The sequence below is a fragment of the Physeter macrocephalus genome, chromosome 9 (genome assembly GCF_002837175.3).
Source record: "Physeter macrocephalus isolate SW-GA chromosome 9, ASM283717v5, whole genome shotgun sequence".
Lineage (NCBI taxonomy): Eukaryota > Metazoa > Chordata > Mammalia > Artiodactyla > Physeteridae > Physeter > Physeter macrocephalus.
In genome coordinates this window covers 2,180,747-2,201,033 of record NC_041222.1, presented here as the reverse complement: position 1 = coordinate 2,201,033, position 20,287 = coordinate 2,180,747, and the positions used below count along the sequence as shown (strand labels likewise).

Below are 20,287 nucleotides of genomic sequence, written 5' to 3'. Positions count from 1 at the left end.
GATAGGGAAGGTGGGAGGGAGATGCAAGAGGGAGGGGATATGGGGATATATGTATACATATAGCTGATTCACTATGTTATACAGCAGAAACTAACACAACATTGTAAAGCAATTATACTCCAATAAAGATATTTTTTAAAAATTAAAAAAAAGGCAACTGTAATCCTATATCCTAAGAACAAATAATTAGAAAGTGAAACTTTAAAGAAAATTATAGCATTGACATTAGCACCAAATAATATCAAATAACTAGGAATAAATATAATGCAGATGTGTAAGACCTCATCACAGAAGACTGTAAAAACTGAGAGGTAAATTAAAGGAAAATTAATAGAAAATTAAGAATATGCCATTTTTTTTTTACTGGAAGCTTGAAAATTATAAACACATCAATTCTCCCTAAATTGGTCTATAGATTTAATGCAGTACTAATCAAAATCTTAATAAACTTATTCAGATTTGTGGTAATGGACAAGCTGATTCTATAATTTATATGGAAATGCCAAGAGCCAACAGCAGCTAAATTAATCTTGAAGAACAACAAGATGGGAAAACTTACTCCACTGGATAGCAAAAATTTTATAAAGTTCCAGGATTGAAGACTGTGGCATTGGTGCAGGAAGAGAAAAGCAGACCAATATGACAGAATAGAGTTGAGAAATGACCCACAAGTAAACAGATACTTGATTTATAACAAAGGTAGCAGTGTAAAACAATGAGAAAAAATAGTTTATCAAAAAAAAAAACAGAAAAAAAGAAAGGAAGAGAAAAAGAGCTAGTGTGGGGTCAACTGGATATCTAAATTAAAAGAAAAAACATGACTCTTGAGTCCTACTTATGTCATACACAAAAATAAATTCTAGGTATACTGTGGACATAAATGTAAAAGGTAAAATAAAGTAGTACTTATATGATAATATAAGAAGCTATCTTTATGACCATGGGGTAAAAACTGATTTCTTAAACAGATCACCAAAAGTACTCATCGTGAAGGAAAAATTGGACAATTTAAAAAACCAAGAATATGTTGTGTTGCTCAAAAGATACCATTAAGAAAGTGAAAAGACAAGCCACAGAGTAAAAGAAGATGTTTGCAATATATATATTTGACAAAGGACTTGTAACCAAAGTAATAAATGAAGAACCCCTATAAATCAGCAAGAAAAAACAATCAATCCAATAAAAAAGGAGACGGTGGGCAAAAGGCTTGAATAGACACTTCACAAAGGGGATGGCCAAATGAAAGGGTGCTGAGTTTCATTAGTTGTCAGAGAAATGCAAATTAACGCCAAATGACACATCTACCAGAATGTCTCGAATAGTTTTTAAAAACCTGACAATCCCACATGTTGGAAGAATGTGCAGGACCAGGAGCTACTAGAAAACTATTTAGCAGTATCTACTAATGTGTACTCAGCAACTAGGAAAATATACCAACAGATATGCATCGTGTGTGCACCAAAAGACATTTACAAGTATGTTCACAGAAGTAAAATTTGTAACTGCCAAAATCTGGAAGCAATCAAGTATCTATCAATAATGAAATAGATAAATAAGTGGAATACTACAGTATAATGAAAATGAACGCACTACAGCCACCTGCAACAACATGGATGGACCCAGCATAACGCTGAGTGAAAGGAAGCAGACCCAAAAGAACACATATCATATGACTCCAATACACAAGCACAAAACAGATAAAATTAGACCTTGGCATTTGACAGACTGATCAAGATAATGGTTACTTTTAGGGAGGAGGCAGGAAATAAGAGGAATGCTAAAAATATTTTATTTTTTGACCTGGAGTTAACATTGTGAAAATTCATTAAGCCATACATTTATTATGTATAAACAAAGAAGGAAGAGGGAGGACAAACACCAGACTCAGGTGGTTTTTAAAAGTAAGTTTTGGGCTTCCCTAGTGGTGCAGTGGTTGGGAGTCTGCCTGCTGGTGCAGCGGACGCGAGTTCGTGCCCCGGTCCGGGAGGATCCCACATGCCACGGAGCGGCTGGGCCCGTAGGCCATGGCCGCTGAGCCTGCGCATCCGGAGCCTGTGCTCTGCAAAGGGAGAGGCCACAACAGTGAGAGGCCCGCATAACGCAAAAAAAAACCAAAAAGTAAGTTTTACAGGGGCTTCCCCGGTGGCTCAGTGGTTAAGAATCTGCCTGCTAATGCAGGGGACATGGGTTTGAGCCCTGGTCCAGGCAGATCCCACATGCCACGGAGCATCTAAGCCCGTGCGCCACAGCTACTGAGCCTGCGCTCTAGAGACCGCAAGCCACAACTACTGAAGCCAGCGTGCCACAACTACTGAGTCCACATGCTGCAACTACTGAAGCCCACACGCCTAGAGCCCGTGCTCCACAACAAGAGAAGCCACCGCAACGAGAAGCCCACGTACTGCAACAAAGAGTAGCCCCCACTCGCTGCAACTAGAGAAAGCCCGTGCGCAGCAGCGAAGACCCAACACAGCTAAAAATAAAATAAAATTTAAAAAGTAAGTTTTACCAAACGCTTGAAAAACGTAACACTGAATATACTTCCCTTCCAAGATTCATTTTAATAAAGCTAATATAATTTTGACACCAAGGGCAAAAGAAGGGCAATACAAAAAAGCAGAATTACAAGACAAAGTCCATATTATATAAACAGTTGTTACTGCCTCAAAGGTTTGTAATATTAATTTTGACACCAAGGGCAAAAGAAGGGCAATACAAAAAAGCAGAATAACAAGACAAAGTTCATATTATATAAACAGCTGTTACTGCCTCAAATGTTTGTAATGTTAATAGATTATGGATAATTGAAATTGTAATATAAAGCAGCAAACACAATTTCACTGGTTTACTACAAAATAAATGGTAAATTAAGACTTATGAAAGAAATATGTAGGTGTCTATATCAATTATTTGGGGAAAATATATAATATATGGTAATCTATAAACATTAGTTCTGTAGACATTTATGGGAAGCATATGTGTAAACATACCACATGGGTAACAATAAAAGATGATACAAAGAAAAGGACATATTTTGTTGTGGGTTAAATTGTGTCGCCCCGCAAAAAAAAATATGTTGAACTCCTTACCCCTTGTACTGTCAATGTAAACTTATTTGGAAATAGGGTGTTTGCAGATATAATTAGGATGTAAGTTAACATGAGGTCATATTGGAATAGAGTGAGCCCTTAATCCAATATGACTGGTATCCTTATAAGCTGAGGAAAAAAGACACAGAGACAGACACCCACAGAGAGGAGAATGCCATGTGAAGACACAGACACAGAGGGAAGAGAGCCAAATGAAGAAAGAGACAGAGATTGGAATTATGTAGCTACAAGCCAAGGAACCGCCAGAAGCTAGACAAGAGGCATGGAACAGATTCTCCCTCTGAGCTTCAAAAAAGTAACCAATTCTGCCAATACCCTGACTTTGGACTTATGGCCTCCTGCAGTATGAGAGCACAAATTTCTCTTGTTGTAAACAACCCAGTTTGTGGTAATTTATTACAGCAGCCCTAGGACACCAATCCATACGTGATACAGTTCTAACACAGATTACAAAATAGGCACAGGAGCATAAGAGCACTGAATGCACACAACTGCTCAAAGACTTGTTCTGCTAAGTACAGAGCATCTGGCAAATTATTGACCTGCTTTGTTGACAATTTCTTTTTAAAGTAAGTCTTGACAAAAGCAACAAGAGAAACTGCTACTCTGGACTGAATTCTAAGTAAATGGTGGGCAATACAAAAGCATGAAAGAAATCTATGCAGAGTTACAACAGCAGCAGAAAGGGCCTCAGAATAAGACAGAAGAAGCATTCCTGTTCCAAACACTTTCTAGTTTTGTGACTGTAAACAAACAAAAAACTTTAGCCAACACTGAGGTGCACATTTTTAATCCACAAAAACAAGCAATTTACACTTGTTCTGCTACCTCAGATAACTGCTGTGAAGACAGGTGTGAAAGAAGTCTGAAAACACTATATAATGTACAATACCACCATCATTATTATTCTGCAGTTTAGTGATGTTTCAAAAAGATAGGGAACGACCCTGTGATTAGACCTAAAAGTGAAATAGGCCAAGAAAAGAATGGAAGTACACAGGAAATGAAACCAAAGTATAATAAAAAAGATTTATTCTGACAAAGTAGAGAAGATATTTATAGAAATCACCTGGTAGGGGGCTTCCCTGGTGGCGCAGTGGTTGCGCGTCCGCCTGCCGATGCAGGGGAACCGGGTTCGCGCCCGGGTCTGGGAGGATCCCACGTGCCGCGGAGCGGCTGGGCCCGTGAGCCATGGCCGCTGAGCCTGCGCGTCCGGAGCCTGTGCTCCGCAACGGGAGAGGCCGCAGCAGAGGGAGGCCCGCATACCACAGAAAAGAAATCACATGGTAGGAAAGAGACATTTTCTTATGCATTCAGATTTTTTAAAAGACAGGTAAAAGAGATGGAATGGCTATATAATTAAGCATCAGCATTAGAGAGTCTCACACATATGTTTTCTCAGCTATAAAAATGGAATATTAATAATAGCTTCCTCATAAAGCTGTTGGACAATAAAATGAACTAATGGATATAAAATTGCCCTGTAAATTATAGTGTACTTTAAAATTATTAGTTGTAAAATTGTTATAAATGCACTCAAAACAGAGCATAAATTGAAAAATAGCAAGTACAAAACAATGTTGAATGTGTGTGTGCATATGTGGGGGGTGATTATGACAGTTTTGCTATATTCAATGAAAAAGGAACAAGAAGCTACTGCTTCAGATGGCATTCCTATAATAGGAACCAAATAGAATGCAAAGCATCTTCACGTATCAAAGAGAGCAGAAAAATATCCTGAATTATATACAAATTATTTTCTGAAACAATTTTTCTGACTTACTCCAACATGCAATTGCAGTTAAGTTTCAAGCTATAATAACAATTCTAAGAGAAATGCATAGGTACCAAACTGCTCATGGTTCAATACAGAAAGAGACTGAATGAACTGAGGGCAAAGAGAGGTTAAGAAAAGCCAAAAGAGCGAAGGCATGGAGCAGAGGTGATATACAGACATATAGCCAGAAGGCCATTTGTAAGATATTGTCCAGGAGATAATACAGATATCATTTTGCCTACCAAATGTGGAGAAACAGAAGTGTTTACCTAATACATCCGCATATGCAAATTCCAGTACTTATTCAACTGAGACATAGCACACAGCCTAACAGAAAGGAAAGGAAGCCTGTCACTCAGTCAGCCATCTAAAAAGAACAACTATCAGGACTTCCCTGGTGGTGCAGTGGTTAGGAGTCCACCTGCCAATGCAGGACATGGGTTCGATCCCTTATCTGGAAGGATCCCACATGCCACGGAGCAACTAAGCCTGTGTGCCATGACTGCTGAGCCTGCACTCTAGAGCCCGCGAGCCACGACTGCTGAGCCCTCGTGCCACAGCTACTGAGGCCCACGTGCCTGGAGCTCGTGCTCCGCAACGGGAGAAGCCACCGCAATGAGAAGCCCGTGCACCGTAATAAAGAGCAGCCCCCGCTCGCCGCAACTAGCCCACGCACAGCAATGAAGACCCAACGCAGCCAAAAATAAATAAATTTTAAAAAATAAAATGAAAAGAACAACTATCAACAAGATACATGCAAAGACTATTTATGAAGCTAATGGGGCAGGAAACACAAAACTATGCAAAATGAAAGTAACAAATATTTATACCCTGGAGAATGATGTGAGGAAACATGACTTGAAGCAGCCTGCGGCTAATAAATCATAAAAACTGTTTTGGGTGGAAAATCCACAGAGGCAGCGGTCAAATACTATGTAGACCAATTTAAAGGGCCATTTACTCACAACACAAAAACTCGAGAGGGAACAAGACGTTCAGGCAAGAGTCTCAATCAGCTACCACGACACTACTCCTATTCAGTAGGTAAAGAAGCGCAGGCCACACAGACTTTTCCTTTTTTTTTTTTTTTTTTGCGGTACGCGGACCTCTCACTGTTGTGGCCTCTCCCGTTGCAGAGCACAGGCTCTGGATGCGCAGGCTCAGTGGCCATGGCTCACGGGCCCAGCCACTCCGCGGCACGTGGGATCTTCCCAGACCAGGGCACGAACCCGTGTCCCCTGCATTGGCAGGCGGACTCTCAACCACTATGCCACCAGCGAAGCCCCTTTTTTTTTTTACAATTAATTTTTATTGGAGTATAGTTGCTTTACAATGCAGACTTTTCCTTCTTAATCACATACAAAGATAGCAGCAGCAGCAGCCAAAGGTCACGTAGACAATATGCTAAACAGGTACTATGGGGACTTCTTTGGTGGTTGAGTGGGTAAGACTGTGCTCCCAATGCAGGGGGCCCAGGTTTAATCCCTGGTCAGGAAACTAGATCCCGCATGCCGCAACTAAGAAGGCTACATACCGCAATTAAGAAACCCGCATACCGCAACTAAGAGTCCACACGCCGCAACAAAGAAGCCTGCATGCCACAACTAAGAGTCCGCATGCTGCAATGAAGAAGTCTGCATGCCACAACTAAAGATCCCTCATGCCGCAACGAAGATCCCGCGTGCCGCAACGAAGACCCGGTGTAGCCTAAATAAATAAATAAATAATAAATTAGCAAAAAAGAAAAACAGGTACCATGCAAATCATTTGAGGCCACCCAAAACACACATCTCAACATACTCTGAGAGAAGGCTGTTAGTCATGCAAATGTTAATTAGGTCATACCTGATTTGTATTAAGAAGAATTAAAGGGGCTTCCCTGATGGCACAGTGGTTAAGAATCTGCCTGCCAATGCAGGGGACACAGGTTCAAGCCCCGGTCTGGGAAGATCCCATATGCTGTAGAGCAACTAAGCCTTTGCACCACAACTGCTGAGCCTGCGCTGTAGAGTCTGCACACCACAACTACTGAAGCCCACGTGCCGCAACTACTGAGCCCGTGTGCTGCAACTACTGAAGCCCGTGTGCCTAGAGCCCATGCTCTGCAACAAGAGAAGCCACAATGAAAAGCCCGCGCACCACAACGAAGAGTAGCCCCTGCTCACCACAACTAAAGAAAGCCCGCGCGCAGCAATCAAGACCCAACGCAGCCAAAAATTAATTAATTTAAAAAAAGAACTAGTGACTTCGCTGGTGGTGCAGTCGTTGAGTCCGCCTGCCAATGCAGGGGACACAGGTTCGAGCTCTGGTCCGGGAATATGCCACATGCTGTGGAGCAACTAAGCCCATGTGCCACAACTACTGAGCCTGCGCTCTAGAGCCCGTGAGCCACAACTACTGAGCCCGCGTGCCACAACTACTGAAGCCCATGCACCTAGAGCCTGTGTTCCACAACAAGAGAAGCCACTGCAATGAGAAGCCCGCGCAATGCAACAAAGTGTAGCCCCCCACTCACTGCAACTAGAGAAAGCCTGCATACAACAACGAAGACCCAACGCAGCCAATAAATAAATAATTTTTTTTAAAAACTAAAAAAAAAGATAGTTGTGATTTATACTGTAACAATTTTGCTTTCCTAATCTGCAATAAGCTGGAAGCAGAAGTAAGAAAATAATAAACTTTTCAACAAAAGAGAAAGTTATTGTTTCTTTTAGCAATAACTGATTGGAGATACATATATATAAGATATATATGTTACAACTTTATTGAGATATGATTCATGTACCAGGCAATTTACCTATTTAAGAGTACAAGTCAGTGGTTTTTAATATATTCCTAAGTTTTGCAACCATCACCACATCCAACTTTAGAAATTTTCATCACCCCCCAAAGAAACCCCAGATTCACTAGCAGTCATATCCCCATTTTGCCCCCAAATCTTCTCCCTCCAACCCTGGGCAACTACTAGTCTACTTTTGGTCTCAATGCATTTAACTTCTGGATATTTCATGTAAATGGAATCATACAATATGTGACCTTTTCTGACTGGCTTCTTCACTTAGCATAATATTTTCAAGGGTCATCCACATTGTAGCATATATCAGTACTTCATTCTTTTTTATGGCTGAATAACATTCCATTATATAGGTATACCATATTTTATTTTAATCCAATCATCAGCTGATGGACATTTGTACTGATTTCACTTTTTACCTATTATGAAAAATGCCACTATGAACATCTGTATACAAGTTTTTGTGTGGCCATGTTTTCATTTCCTTTGGGTATACACCAACCAGTAAAATTGCTGGGTCATACAGTAACTCTGTGCTTAACCTTTTGAGGAACTACCAGACTGTTTTCCAAAATGGGTGCACCATTTTATAATTGCAGCATGCATGAGGGATCCTACTTCTCCATATCCTTGCCAACACTGTCTTTTTCATTCTAGCTATTCCACTGGGTATGAAGCAGTATCTCACTGTGGTTTTGATTTGCATTTCCCTGATGGCTAGTAATGTTGAGTATTCTTCCATGTGCTTATTGGTCCTTTATATATCTTCTTTGAAGAAATGACCACTCAGATCCTTTGCCTATTATAGGGGTTATTTGTTTTTGCTATTATTGAGTTGTAAGAGTTCATTTATTTATTCTAGATATAAGTACCTTACCAGAGACTTCCCTGGTGGTCAAGTGGTTAAGACTCCATGCTCCCAATGCAGGGGGCTGGGGCTCGATCCCTGGTCAGGGAACCAGATCCCGCATGCCACAACTAAGAGCCTGCATGCCACAACGAAGATCACACATGCAGCACCAAACATCCCGCATGTTGCAACTTAAGACCTGGTGCAGTCAAATAAATAAACAAATATTTTAAAATAAATAAATAAATAAGTACCTTACCAGCTATATGATTTGCAAATATATTCTCCCTTTTTCTGGTTTGTCTCATCACTTTCTTAGGTTGATTATATTTCTATTTTTTCTTTTGCCGTTTTAACCTTTATTTTTATCAAAATAATATATACAGAATTAGCAATTCAACAGTACCCAAAAACACTTAAATAAAAAGCAGCAGCACTGGCTCACCCTTCCTCCACCGGCTCCATACCACCAGCAACAACAACTTTCAACTCTTCTGGCTGATTAACCTGGTAGTTTCCCTACATAAGCCTACATAAGAAGCATTTCTTGCAATTGCTTGATTCATCCATTTTTGACATTACAGATTTTCTAAAATGACAAATAAGGAATTAGTTCTCTTATACTTCTAGAACCCCTCCCAATGTTGTTATATCAATATTTGCGGTTAAATCAGTGAATCTGTAAATTATATACCTTCCAGTTAAATCAATAATTAATGTTTAAATAATGATCACTTTTATAACTTCATTATATGGCATCAAATAGGGTATTAAGAGAGAGGGAAGATCAGCATATAATTGAGAAACATCTTCAGACATCTTTAACTGATAGTAGGCTTCACTTCTTTTAAATCCTATTTGTCATTTCTTAAATAATTTTTCACAGCTGTTAGTTAAATGTTATACTGTTTAACCTAACTTCAGAGAGAGAGGCTCTTCATATAAAAAATGCCTTTACCTACCTCAATTACTCATTAGTTGAGGGAAACCATATTCTTTGGGTCTGTGCATGACACTATTATTCTGTGGACACGGTGACAACTACATAAGTTATACGATGGTGCTTAAGAAATTCTAGTAAGCGTCCAAATCTATATGTGTTAGCAAACATGTGCTGGTGACTTTTAATATAATGGTATTTCATGGAACATGGGGAGAAAGATGTGGGAAACAAAGTCAAGAGCGCGTCCCAGTTATTAACACACAGCTTTCATGCAAGATTCAATCACAAAAGCAGGGATCAGATCCCTTCCCTTTGTGAAGGGAATAAGTGCACACCACTTATTAACAAAGCACACGAATTACTCCTTGAATTATAATGATAAACAAAATGACATGTAAATTATAAAAGGTACCTTGATTGCCTACATACTACCAGAAAACAGCTTAAAATATGGGATTACTTGTCTAGAGGAAAGTTACCAAGAAAAGAAATCACCCCTCAACAACCCGGACCTGTGGTCACTTGCAGCTGAAGGAAGAGAAGGGCAGGAGGCAGGAGAAATCCAACTCCCAGCAGCCAGAAACTATGCCAGGCACTTTATATACCTATTTCATCTGCACACCTCTCTAAGGCAGGCACTGTTACCAGCACAAAGAGGCTCAAATAAGTTATTTATCCAAAGTTACACAATTGGAAAAGTACTCCAAAGTCATGCTCAAAGGACCCTCACAGTCAGCACCCTTGTATGAGAATGCAAAGATTACAAAATCGTGTTGTCTGATCTCATTATCCCAGTGCTTCAAACCCTGTGGGCCCTGTCTCCCCTTGCCTTAAAACATAGCTTCGAGCATTTTTAAGGCTTTTCCCCCCAGTAACTGGAAATCAAATCACTCTTTGAAAAAAAATTACAAAACCCAAAAGAATCATTACAACAAATATTTTTAAAGGGACTTTGGTTATCAGATCATCCCGTTAAGGAATGAGTCCAACTACTAGATATTTGACTTTGGGCACGTTATTGAACTTTTCTAAGCTTTGAGATTTCTTCAACTCCAAAATGGGGATTATAATATTTACTCTTCACATAGCTATTATGATGATTCAATTAGACAATATTCATAACACTATAGTCCAGAAAGTGCTATAGTCAGTAATATTAAAACTGGTATACGAGTCTATCAATCACAGTACAAACAGTCCAGTGTTCATTCACTTGACAAACACTGACTGAGAGCCCCCTATACACAAGGTATTTTTTAGGTGCTGGAGTACAACAGTGAACAAAACAGGCAGAATCCCTGCTTTCACAGAGTGTACTTTGTAGTGGAGAGAAAAAAAAAAAAAGATAAAATAAATATAATGTTCCAAGTGCTAAGAAGTACTCTGAAGAAAACAGCATAGAGTGTGATTGGGGGTAATATTTTAGTCAGAGTAGGTGAGGCGACCTCTGAGAAGGTAACACTGGAGGGGTGACCTGAATCAAGTGACAGAGTGAGCCAAGTAAGGATCAGGGAGGCTCAGGTTCCAGGTGGAAGGAACAAATACAAGGTGCTGAGGCAGGTATGTACTTGGTAGACTGACGAACAGCAAGAGGTTCTGTCTATAAGTACAACACTGAAAAAAAAACCCAGAAAAACCCAGCTCCTCATAAACAAATATAAACAGGATTCATGGCTGCTGCTTTTTGAGCACTACATAAAAGAGGCAGATACATAGCACAGGGAGATCAGCTCGGTGCTTTGTGACCACCTAGAGGGGTGGGATAGGGAGGGTGGGAGGGAGGGAGACGCAAGAGGGAAGAGATATGGGAACATATGTATATGTATAACTGATTCACTTTGTTATAAAGCAGAAACTAACACACCATTGTAAAGCAATTATACTCCAATAAAGATGTTAAATAAATAAATAAATAAATAAAAATAAAAGAGGCAGAGCAAGAGACTAAAATCCAGACACTCATTTCCCAAGCCCAGCAACCTGGTGGGGGCTGAACCTGCCTGTAGCAGGTATGCATTTTTCTGAATGACCCATCTAGCCAGAGAGACTGCCTTAGTCTAATTTGCACATAGGTTCCAAGTAAGCCCCTGCAGCTCCTATAGGACTTCCGTTTCAGTAGAATTTATTGGATCTACAATCATCAAAGTGGTGTTAATATGCCTGTCAACTGAGAAATGGAAATAAACTAATTATGTTGAACTAGATTCTATAATGACATTCATTAACAAAGAGTTATAATGTGAGATAATAACAACTTTCATTTTTCTTCTTGATCTTGATAAAATGTTTTAATCTAGTAAGTTAAAATATGGCTGTGTGATATACACTGAATCTGGACTCTGAAGACCCAAGTACAAGTCTCAATTGTGCCATTTTCCCCAAAGTCATTCAGCTGACAGTTTAACCTAACTTTGGTTTCCTCACTTGTAAAGTGAAGAAATTCTATTCAAATGTAATCATTTTCTTATTAAGACATCAAGTAAAAAACCAAATGCAATTATAAATATTATAATAAAAAGAGACAATAGTTTTATCAAGGAAAAAGACCTTGTGTATATCAATTGACGTTAAACTAAAAATCAAATAAATAACACCAGGCTTCCACAGTAAAAAAAAATAAAATTCTTTGCTGCTGAGGAGTTCCACCTGTTCCTGCTGCTTATAACCCACCTAGAGGGTCAAAATGTGCCATGATGATGATGATGTCATAAAAACAGAGCAACACCGCTGACTGAGGATTTCTCACGAGAGGACCAAGCGTCAAATTGATCAGAGTCTTCTCATCTGGGCTGATCAAATCTTAATATTCTGCAGCCCTCTACTCTTGGCAAACTTCAGGTCTGTCCTTAGCACAAGGAGGCAGCTATTTTTTAGCCAATTAGAAGTCATTAAACTGACTTAAGTGTCTCCACCTTCTCAAAATGTTCCTGGATCAACCTGTCAGAAACTGCTTTTCTCCAAACTCTAAATTCCTCTCATTTAGCTCAGCTGCCATATTATATATCAGTCATTCATGTACATTCACCATCCTCTTACTAAATTGTAAGTTACTTGAAAGTGGTAGCTGTCTGAAATCTCCTTCCTCAAAGCACCTTGTACAAGGGCTCTGAATACTGTTCCCAGACAACTCCAGAAGATGAATTGATCAAAGGTAGTGAAAAAGTCTGTGTGTACCCACCATATGGCAGGCCCTGTTCTGAGTGCTGGAGAATTTTTTTTTTAATATTTATTTATTTGGCTGCACCAGGTCTTAGTTGTGGCATGCAGGCTCTAGTTCCCTGACCAGGGATGGAACCCGGGCTCCCTGCACTGGGAGCGCAGTCTTAACCACGGGACCACCAGGGAAGTCCCTGTGGGTGTGTGTGAATTTCAGATACCAAAGATGACCAGAAGTAAAGAAAAGTGGCTGTGGCAGGGACTTGAGAATCTGCAAAATCTGGAGATGTTCATCACCTGAGCATCTAGGGATGCCAAATAACTGGCATTTAGAAAATGAAAAAAGGTAGATGTTCACCCTTCTGAGAAAGAAGTCTATAATAGATTGGCATAGCGGTGCATGAAGAGCCTATAAATGTCTTGTGAAGACAAGGAAATCCCTCAAAATCCCAAAGCCTTCACCAGACTTCCGATCTAAAAATATGCAGACTGGGACTTCCTTGGTGGTGCAGTGGTTAAAAATCCGCCTGCCAATGCAGGTGACATGAGTTCAAGCCCTGGTCCGGGAAGATCCCACATGCTGTGAAGCAACTGAGTCTGTGCGCCACAACTACTGAGCCTGTGCTCTAGAGCCTGCGAGCCACAACTACTGAGCCCGTGTGCCACAACTACTGAAGCCCGCACACCTAGAGCCCGTGCTGCACAACAAAGAGAAGCCACTGCAATGAGAAGCCTGTGCACCGCAATGAAGAGTAGCCCCCGCTCGCTGCACCTAGAGAAAGCCCGCGCGCAGCAATGAAGACCCAAAGCAGCCAAAAATTAATGAATAAAAAATAAAAATAAATAAAAATTAAAAATATGCAGATTAATTATCAGGAGACTGACTTCTGATATCAGCATATGTTCTACAAAGATATATTTGGGACCAGCACAGAGGCGACATAGCAGAGTGGTTAAGAACACTGGCGCCAAACTGCCTGCGCTCAAATCCTGGCTCTGCTACTAACTACTCAAATAGAGCTGTGTGATACTCGCCAAGTTATTTAACCTCTTTGTGCCCCAACTTCTCCATATGTAAAATGTGGATGAAATAGGATCTGCCTCTTCGGATGTCATGAAAATTAAATAAGAATGTATGTAAAGTGTTCAGAAGAGAGCCGGGCACACATTAAATGTTATTATCGTAGGATTACCATTTAATTTACCATCTAAACTGGGACAATTTGGTGAATAAAAAGAGACATTATTAATAATGACATCAAGACACTGCAAAAACTTAGACTGTATCAGGCAAACCAGACATATGGTCACCCTATGAGTCAGTGTTCAAAGAAACCTAGTGAGTGTGACCAGAGAATTCCCTGCTTCATCTCTTTACATGCAGGCCACCCACAGATGCAAATACCAAAGGTTAACAAGTGAATTATATTCATCTGCATGCACATGTGTTGGCACTAAATGAGCATACTTAGTTTTTCCTGTAAATGCCTTCAATTGTAATATACCAATTAATATCAGCACAATCCCTCAAGATCAATGACAAGCATCCAACAAATACTGAGGATATGGTAACGGTAACAAGCAGAAAGGTCACCTTGCTTGTTAGGTAAGGTTAAGTTGTAAGGTAAGACTTGCTCCTAGCCCTCAAGAAGCTAACCACCAGTTAAATGATTCCTGCAGGTAGTTACCTCCAATCGTTCCCCAGAGGCCACCGCTATAGCAAATACACCAAAGCAGGAAGGAATCTCAGAGAAATACTGAAAAAGATGAAAAGGCGACTTGAAAAATGAACACAGTAAAAAAGAGAAATAAAGTACTTCATTATTTTACATGGCACTGCCAAATAGTTTAAGACATTCTTCAAAGAAAAAACAAAATTTGCAAAAAGCATTTGTGACAGATAGCTTTTGTTTTGGCCTACGCAGCATCACTTCCCTTTCTTTGCAGAATTAATGCTCTTCTGTTACATGCAATCTCATTAGAAACAAAAAATCCAACTTGGAAGAAAACATAATTCAAGAGAGGGAAAAAGAAGGAGAAGGAGAGAAAATGAATCAGGGAAATTGTGTGTGATAATGGCTCAAAAAGAGTTCTCATGTTTTAGAGACAGGTACTGAAGCATTTACAGATGAAATGATGTGACGTCTGGGATTTGCTTCATTCAGAATACTCAGGGTCAGGAGAGGGGGTGTGGATTTGGATGAAATGAGACTGGCTATGAAATCATGATTGTTGAAGCTAAGTGGTAAGTACACTGGGGGTTAATTATTCTACTTGATTTTCTCTAAGTTTAAAATTTTTCATAGGAAAAAAATTTAGTTCATATACAGTATGATCTTAACTTTATAAAAGCATTTCTCTATTCTGTATATATGCATGGAAAGATATCGGGGATAATGTTCATCTAGTGTTAATGATTTCTGTGTGGTGAGATCTGAGATAGCTTCGTTACTTTCATCCTTGAATTTTCTACATTGTGTGAACCTCAAAACAGTAACTGTGCATTACTTCCCCAAACATAATGGGGTGATATGTCTTTTTTTTTTTTTTTTTTTTTTTTTGCGGTACGCGGGCCTCTCACTGCTGTGGCCTCTCCCGTCGCGGAGCACAGGCTCCGGACGCGCAGGCCCAGTGGCCATGGCTCACAGCCCAGCCGCTCCGCGGCATGTGGGATCCTCCCAGACCGGGGCACAAACCCGCGTCCCCTCATCGGCAGGCAGACTCTCAACCACTGCACCACCAGGGAAGCCCTTGGAGTGATATGTCTTAAATCAAAAGCCTAAAAGCAAATATGACAACAAATATGTTAACATTGGTTAAATTTGCAAATATGGTGCAAATATGAATAATTATTTTCTATTTTATTTTCTGTATTATTTTTAATTTAAACATTAATCAAGTACTTGTGAAGATTCTCTAACACAGGTTTCTCAACCTTGCCACTACTTACATTTGGGGCCAAATAATTCTTTGTTGTGTGTGGCTGTCTTGTGCACTATAGAGTGTTTAGCTGCATCCCTGGCCTCTACCCACTTGATACAAGTAGCACCACTACCACCCTACTTGTCGTGACAATTAAAAACACCTGCAGGGACTTCTCCAGTGGTCCAGTGGCTAAGGCTCCGTGCTCCCAATGCAGGGGGCCCAGGTTCGATCCCTGGTCAGGAAACTAGATCCCACATGCTGCAACTAAGAGTTTGTATGCCGCAATGAAGATTGAAGATCCCGTGTGCCACAACTAAGACCTGGGACAGCCAAATAATTAAATAAATAAATTTTTTAAAAAATAAAATAAAAATAAAAACACCTGCAGATATTACCAAATGTGCCCTGGGAGGTAAAATCACCCCTAGCTAAGAACCACTGCTCTAACATAACATATATCTTATACAAAGCATTCTCAATTCTGCAAAACACAAATTCCCCAATCCTTAAGTATATCCTGCACATCTAAAAATAATTTTCAACATTATATCACTTTCTCTCTTATTCTTAATTCAGTTACAACTCTACTTGTAGTTCAGACTACCTCAAGTAGATAAACCAATTTTGCTGCTACACGTTTAATGATTCAATAAAAATTATACTATTTATGACACTTACTTAGTTCCAAAGCCTGAAACTAAAAACCTTAGGCTATATATAGTACTATAACCTTCAAAAATATGGGGAAAAAGCATTAAAAGGTTACATAATCCAATCTTCTTAAAATGTACTACTCAACCTTTGGTCAAACTAAACAGTCCCCAAACCAGCCCCAAAGCAGAGTAACTCACACAAAGATGAACGATCAAAGGATAACACAACTATCATCTAGCCTCTTACTACTCAAATGAGATCTGCAGACCAGAAACATCAGCGTCACAGCAGAGCTCACCAGAAATGTAGAATCTCAGGCTCCATCTCAGACCTACTCAATCAGAATCTGCATTTTAACAAGCTCTCCTGGTGATGTCCAGGCACATTAAGTTTGAGAAGCAGTGATCTAGCTTTATACAAACTTGCTCGAAGCTGAAGTTTAGAGGGCTATATTCTTGTAATATAGATAATTTTCTTATACTTAAGGAGATGAAAGAAAAACTGTGTAATTACAAAAAAGCCACAGGGTCAAAGAAAAATTAATGTAATCCACCTCTACCACCCCCCAAAAAAACTATCTCTAATCTTATGAAATCAATCTCAAGGATGACACAAATGCCTTATTTTAAAATCAAGCTGAGAAATCCAAATAGTCATTTATAATGGATCCCTCCCATTAAGAAGAATTTAATTAACTCTCCCTGTAAAGAGTAAAACTAGTCTGAATAGCATAAAGCTATGGTTCCTAAACCTGGCTGATTATCCAGGAATTTTTAAAAACTATTTATTTATTTATTTATTTATTTGGCTGCATCGGGTCTTAGTTGCGGCATGCGGGATCTTCATTGCCATGTGTGGGATCTTCATTGCGGCATGAGTGATCTTTAACTGTCACATGCGGGCTCTAGTGCCCTGACCAGGGATCGAACCTGGGGCCCCTGCATTGGGAGCACGGAGTCTTAACCAGTGGACCACCAGGGAAGTCCCTGGTTTTTTTTTTTAAAATAAAGATTTCTGAGACCTACTTCCAGATATTATGATTCAAGAGTGCTCGGATTCTTTTTTTTTTTTAACTATTTGAGTCATTTCTGATGATTAGTTCCATTTAAAATTCACTGTTTTAAGAGGATTTAAAAAAAAGATACTGTTTTCTTTCTCATTACATTTTTTAATAATGTATATGCATCTGGCCTATTTCAAATAACCAGTATACAATAAAAGACTTAAAAAAAGGGACTGAGTCCTGGAGAAAAAAGTTTAGATGAAAGTGAGATTATGTGGTGTCAATTAACCACAACTAGAAAAAGGTTGGTCAGTCTAGTTAGCAATCGTGTAGTGCCCTGGAAGAAAGGAATCATTTCTGAGTGTCTAGACTTGAACTCCCTTCTAGAATGACTAAAACTTGCAACCCCCTTTAGCACCACACTGTACGTAGAGAAGCTTAGAAAATTTTTCTTAATGAATTAAGGATGTTATGAAATATCCGCTAGATTAGTTACACTGCCCTGTGCAAGATAAGATTGCATCAAGGCCTCTAGATAGGTCTGGAGTCTGAGAAAGAAAAAGAAGGAAGAGAAATAGGAAAAGTGGAGGGAGAGGAAGAGAAAGAGAAAAAGGAGAAAGAAGATGATGAAAAAGAATTCCCCAGAAAAGAATTTCAGTAGCAACCTAGTGGGCTATTTCATGAATCTGTCCATTTCTTATCCGTTCTACTGTCACTATCCTAATCTAAGTCAACAACATTTATACTGGAGTCTCACGACTGGTTCTCCCCACTTCTACTACTAAACCCTTACTTCATTCTTGATGTAGGAGCCAGAGTAATCTTTTTAGAGATAGAGCCAGTGACTCAAGAAATGGTAAGTTCAGGGACTTCTCTGGTGGTCCAGTGGGTAACACTTCGTGCTCCCAGTGCGGGGGGGCGGGGTTAGATCCCTGGTCAGGGAACTAGAGCCCACGTGCCACAACTCAGACCTGGTGCAGCCAAAATAAATAAATAAATACATAAATACATAAATATTTTTTTAAAGTTTGTTCCCTTTAAAAAAAAAAAGAAATGATAAGTTCAGAAGTCATTCCTGCAATAGATGCAATAGCAGGGCTCAGAAGGGGCAACAACAGTGTCTGTCTTAGTGCATTTGGGCTGCTGTTAAAAATTATCACAGACTGGATGGCTTATAAACAACCGAAATTTATTTCTCACAGCTCTGGAGGCTTGAAGTCTGAGACCAGGTCGCTAGCACGGTTGGGTGAGGACTCTCTTCCAGGGTGCACACTTCTCGTGATATCATCACACAGTGCAAAGGGGCTGAGGGATCTCTCTGTTGCCTCCTTTATAAGAGGCACTAACCCACGAGGTTCCACTCTCATGATTTAAGCACCTCCCAAAGGCCCCATCTACTCTGGGGGTTAGGATTTGAACGTACGTATTTTAGGGGAACACACTCATACCGTTAACAGTATCCTTAACCACACATCGCTAACCAATTACTGCCAATTACTTTGGCAGTAATTCCAGGCCTTCTGATTCCCTTGTTCCTGCCTGTTTTTTGAACCAGATTCTCCAGTCTTTCCATCAGTGCTATGAGGTACTTGACAATCTTCCAATAAATTCCTTTGCTGTTTAAGTTGGCGGGAATTAGGACCTGTAATTCTCAACCAAGACCCTTTCCTGGAACAATGCCATGCCTTTTTCCTTTTTTTTTTTTTAAATGACCTGTCACTAAGTTTAGCCTTCCAAAAATTGGTAGAATTAAAAATTTTATTTTCTTTATTCTAATAACTTTCAATACTTAAATATGTAAATATATTTAGATACATATAAAATTCAAATTAAAAATCAGGATGTTCTTCCTTAGAGTCTTGTGATTTAAGGAGGCAGGAAGAAGAGAAAGAATTGTATGAACTGTATGTGTATTGTTAGTCTCTCTAATTCCTATGTGAAATTTGGTGCTTGCAAGGAATATCCTTTACTTATTGGCAAAAAATATGCTGGATATTTCAGAAGGATATGTGGCTTAAAATATATCTGCATTTCAAAGAAGAGATTACAGATGCTTCATGAACCTTCAAGAATTAAATAACAGTCAACAAGCAATAGAAATTTCAATATTTCAATACCAACATTTAAGAATATAAACATATTCAGAACATAACTGAAAATATAACAATAAAAATGATCTCTTACTGAATGTTAAACCTGGATTAAAAGAGACTTACTAAAGCAGCGTAACATTTATTTACCGTGAAATGATTATACTAGTGCACAAAATCAAACATAAGCTTTCAAGAGATAAACTCTTTTGAATGACAAGATTGTTTTAAACTCATTTGGCACTGTTCAATGTTATACACCAGAAAAAATTTGGCGGGCCAATAACCTATAACATTATAATTGACAAAGATGAGGCATGGCAGTGAGATACAGTCATACTGCTTGTAAATTAAGAAATGGAAAGGGTGGGGGATGGATTGGGAGTTGGGATTAGCAGATGCAAACCATTATATAGATGTATAACTGAATCAATTGTTGTACACCAGAAAGTAACACAACATTGTAAATCAACTTTACTTCAATTTAAAAAAAAGTTTTTAAAAAAAGAAATGGAGGAGGTAGATGCGGGAGAGAACTTCTTTGGAGGTGTTTTTCCTATTTGTTACTGCAAAGGAAACCTCCAAGCTAGTTATTAAACTTTCAGTCTGTCTGAGGTAATAGCTATTACGCCAAAAGCAATTACAGAGACTAGAAGTGGAGATCTGAGGTTTTGTTGTTGTTTTAGCTGAAGTAAGATAATTCCTGGGTTTGTGTGCATGTGTTCTTATCCCTTAATCAGTAAGTACATTTACAATTTCAAAACTCTCACTCCTTTTTCCCATTTCTTCTCTATTGGAAAATCACAGATTAAGAAAAACCATTACCCTAGATAAATGTCTCCAACATTACTTTTTTTTTTTTTTTTTTTTTTGTGGTATGCGGGCCTTCCTCTGCTGTGGCCTCTCCCGTTGCGGAGCACAGGCTCCGGACGCGCAGGCTCAGCGGCCATGGCTCACGGGCCCAGCCGCTCCGCGGCATGTGGGA

At 39.4% G+C, this 20,287-nt stretch overlaps 1 protein-coding gene across 4 annotated transcripts in view; it reads right to left on the bottom strand.

The window, feature by feature from the left end:
* Positions 1 to 20,287, bottom strand: part of SCAI (suppressor of cancer cell invasion) — a 135,367-nt gene that overhangs the window by 80,400 nt on the left and 34,680 nt on the right. Inside the window, exon 1 of one of the 4 annotated variants that reach the window (XM_024126482.3) lies at positions 14,319 to 14,366. The exons of 2 other annotated variants lie outside the window; for them this stretch is intronic. The gene's annotated coding sequence lies outside the window, so the exon portion shown is untranslated. Of the gene's footprint in view, positions 1 to 6,443; positions 6,589 to 14,318; positions 14,367 to 20,287 lie in introns of those variants that run through there. One more of the 4 variants, XM_055086971.1, reaches the window with a different exon arrangement.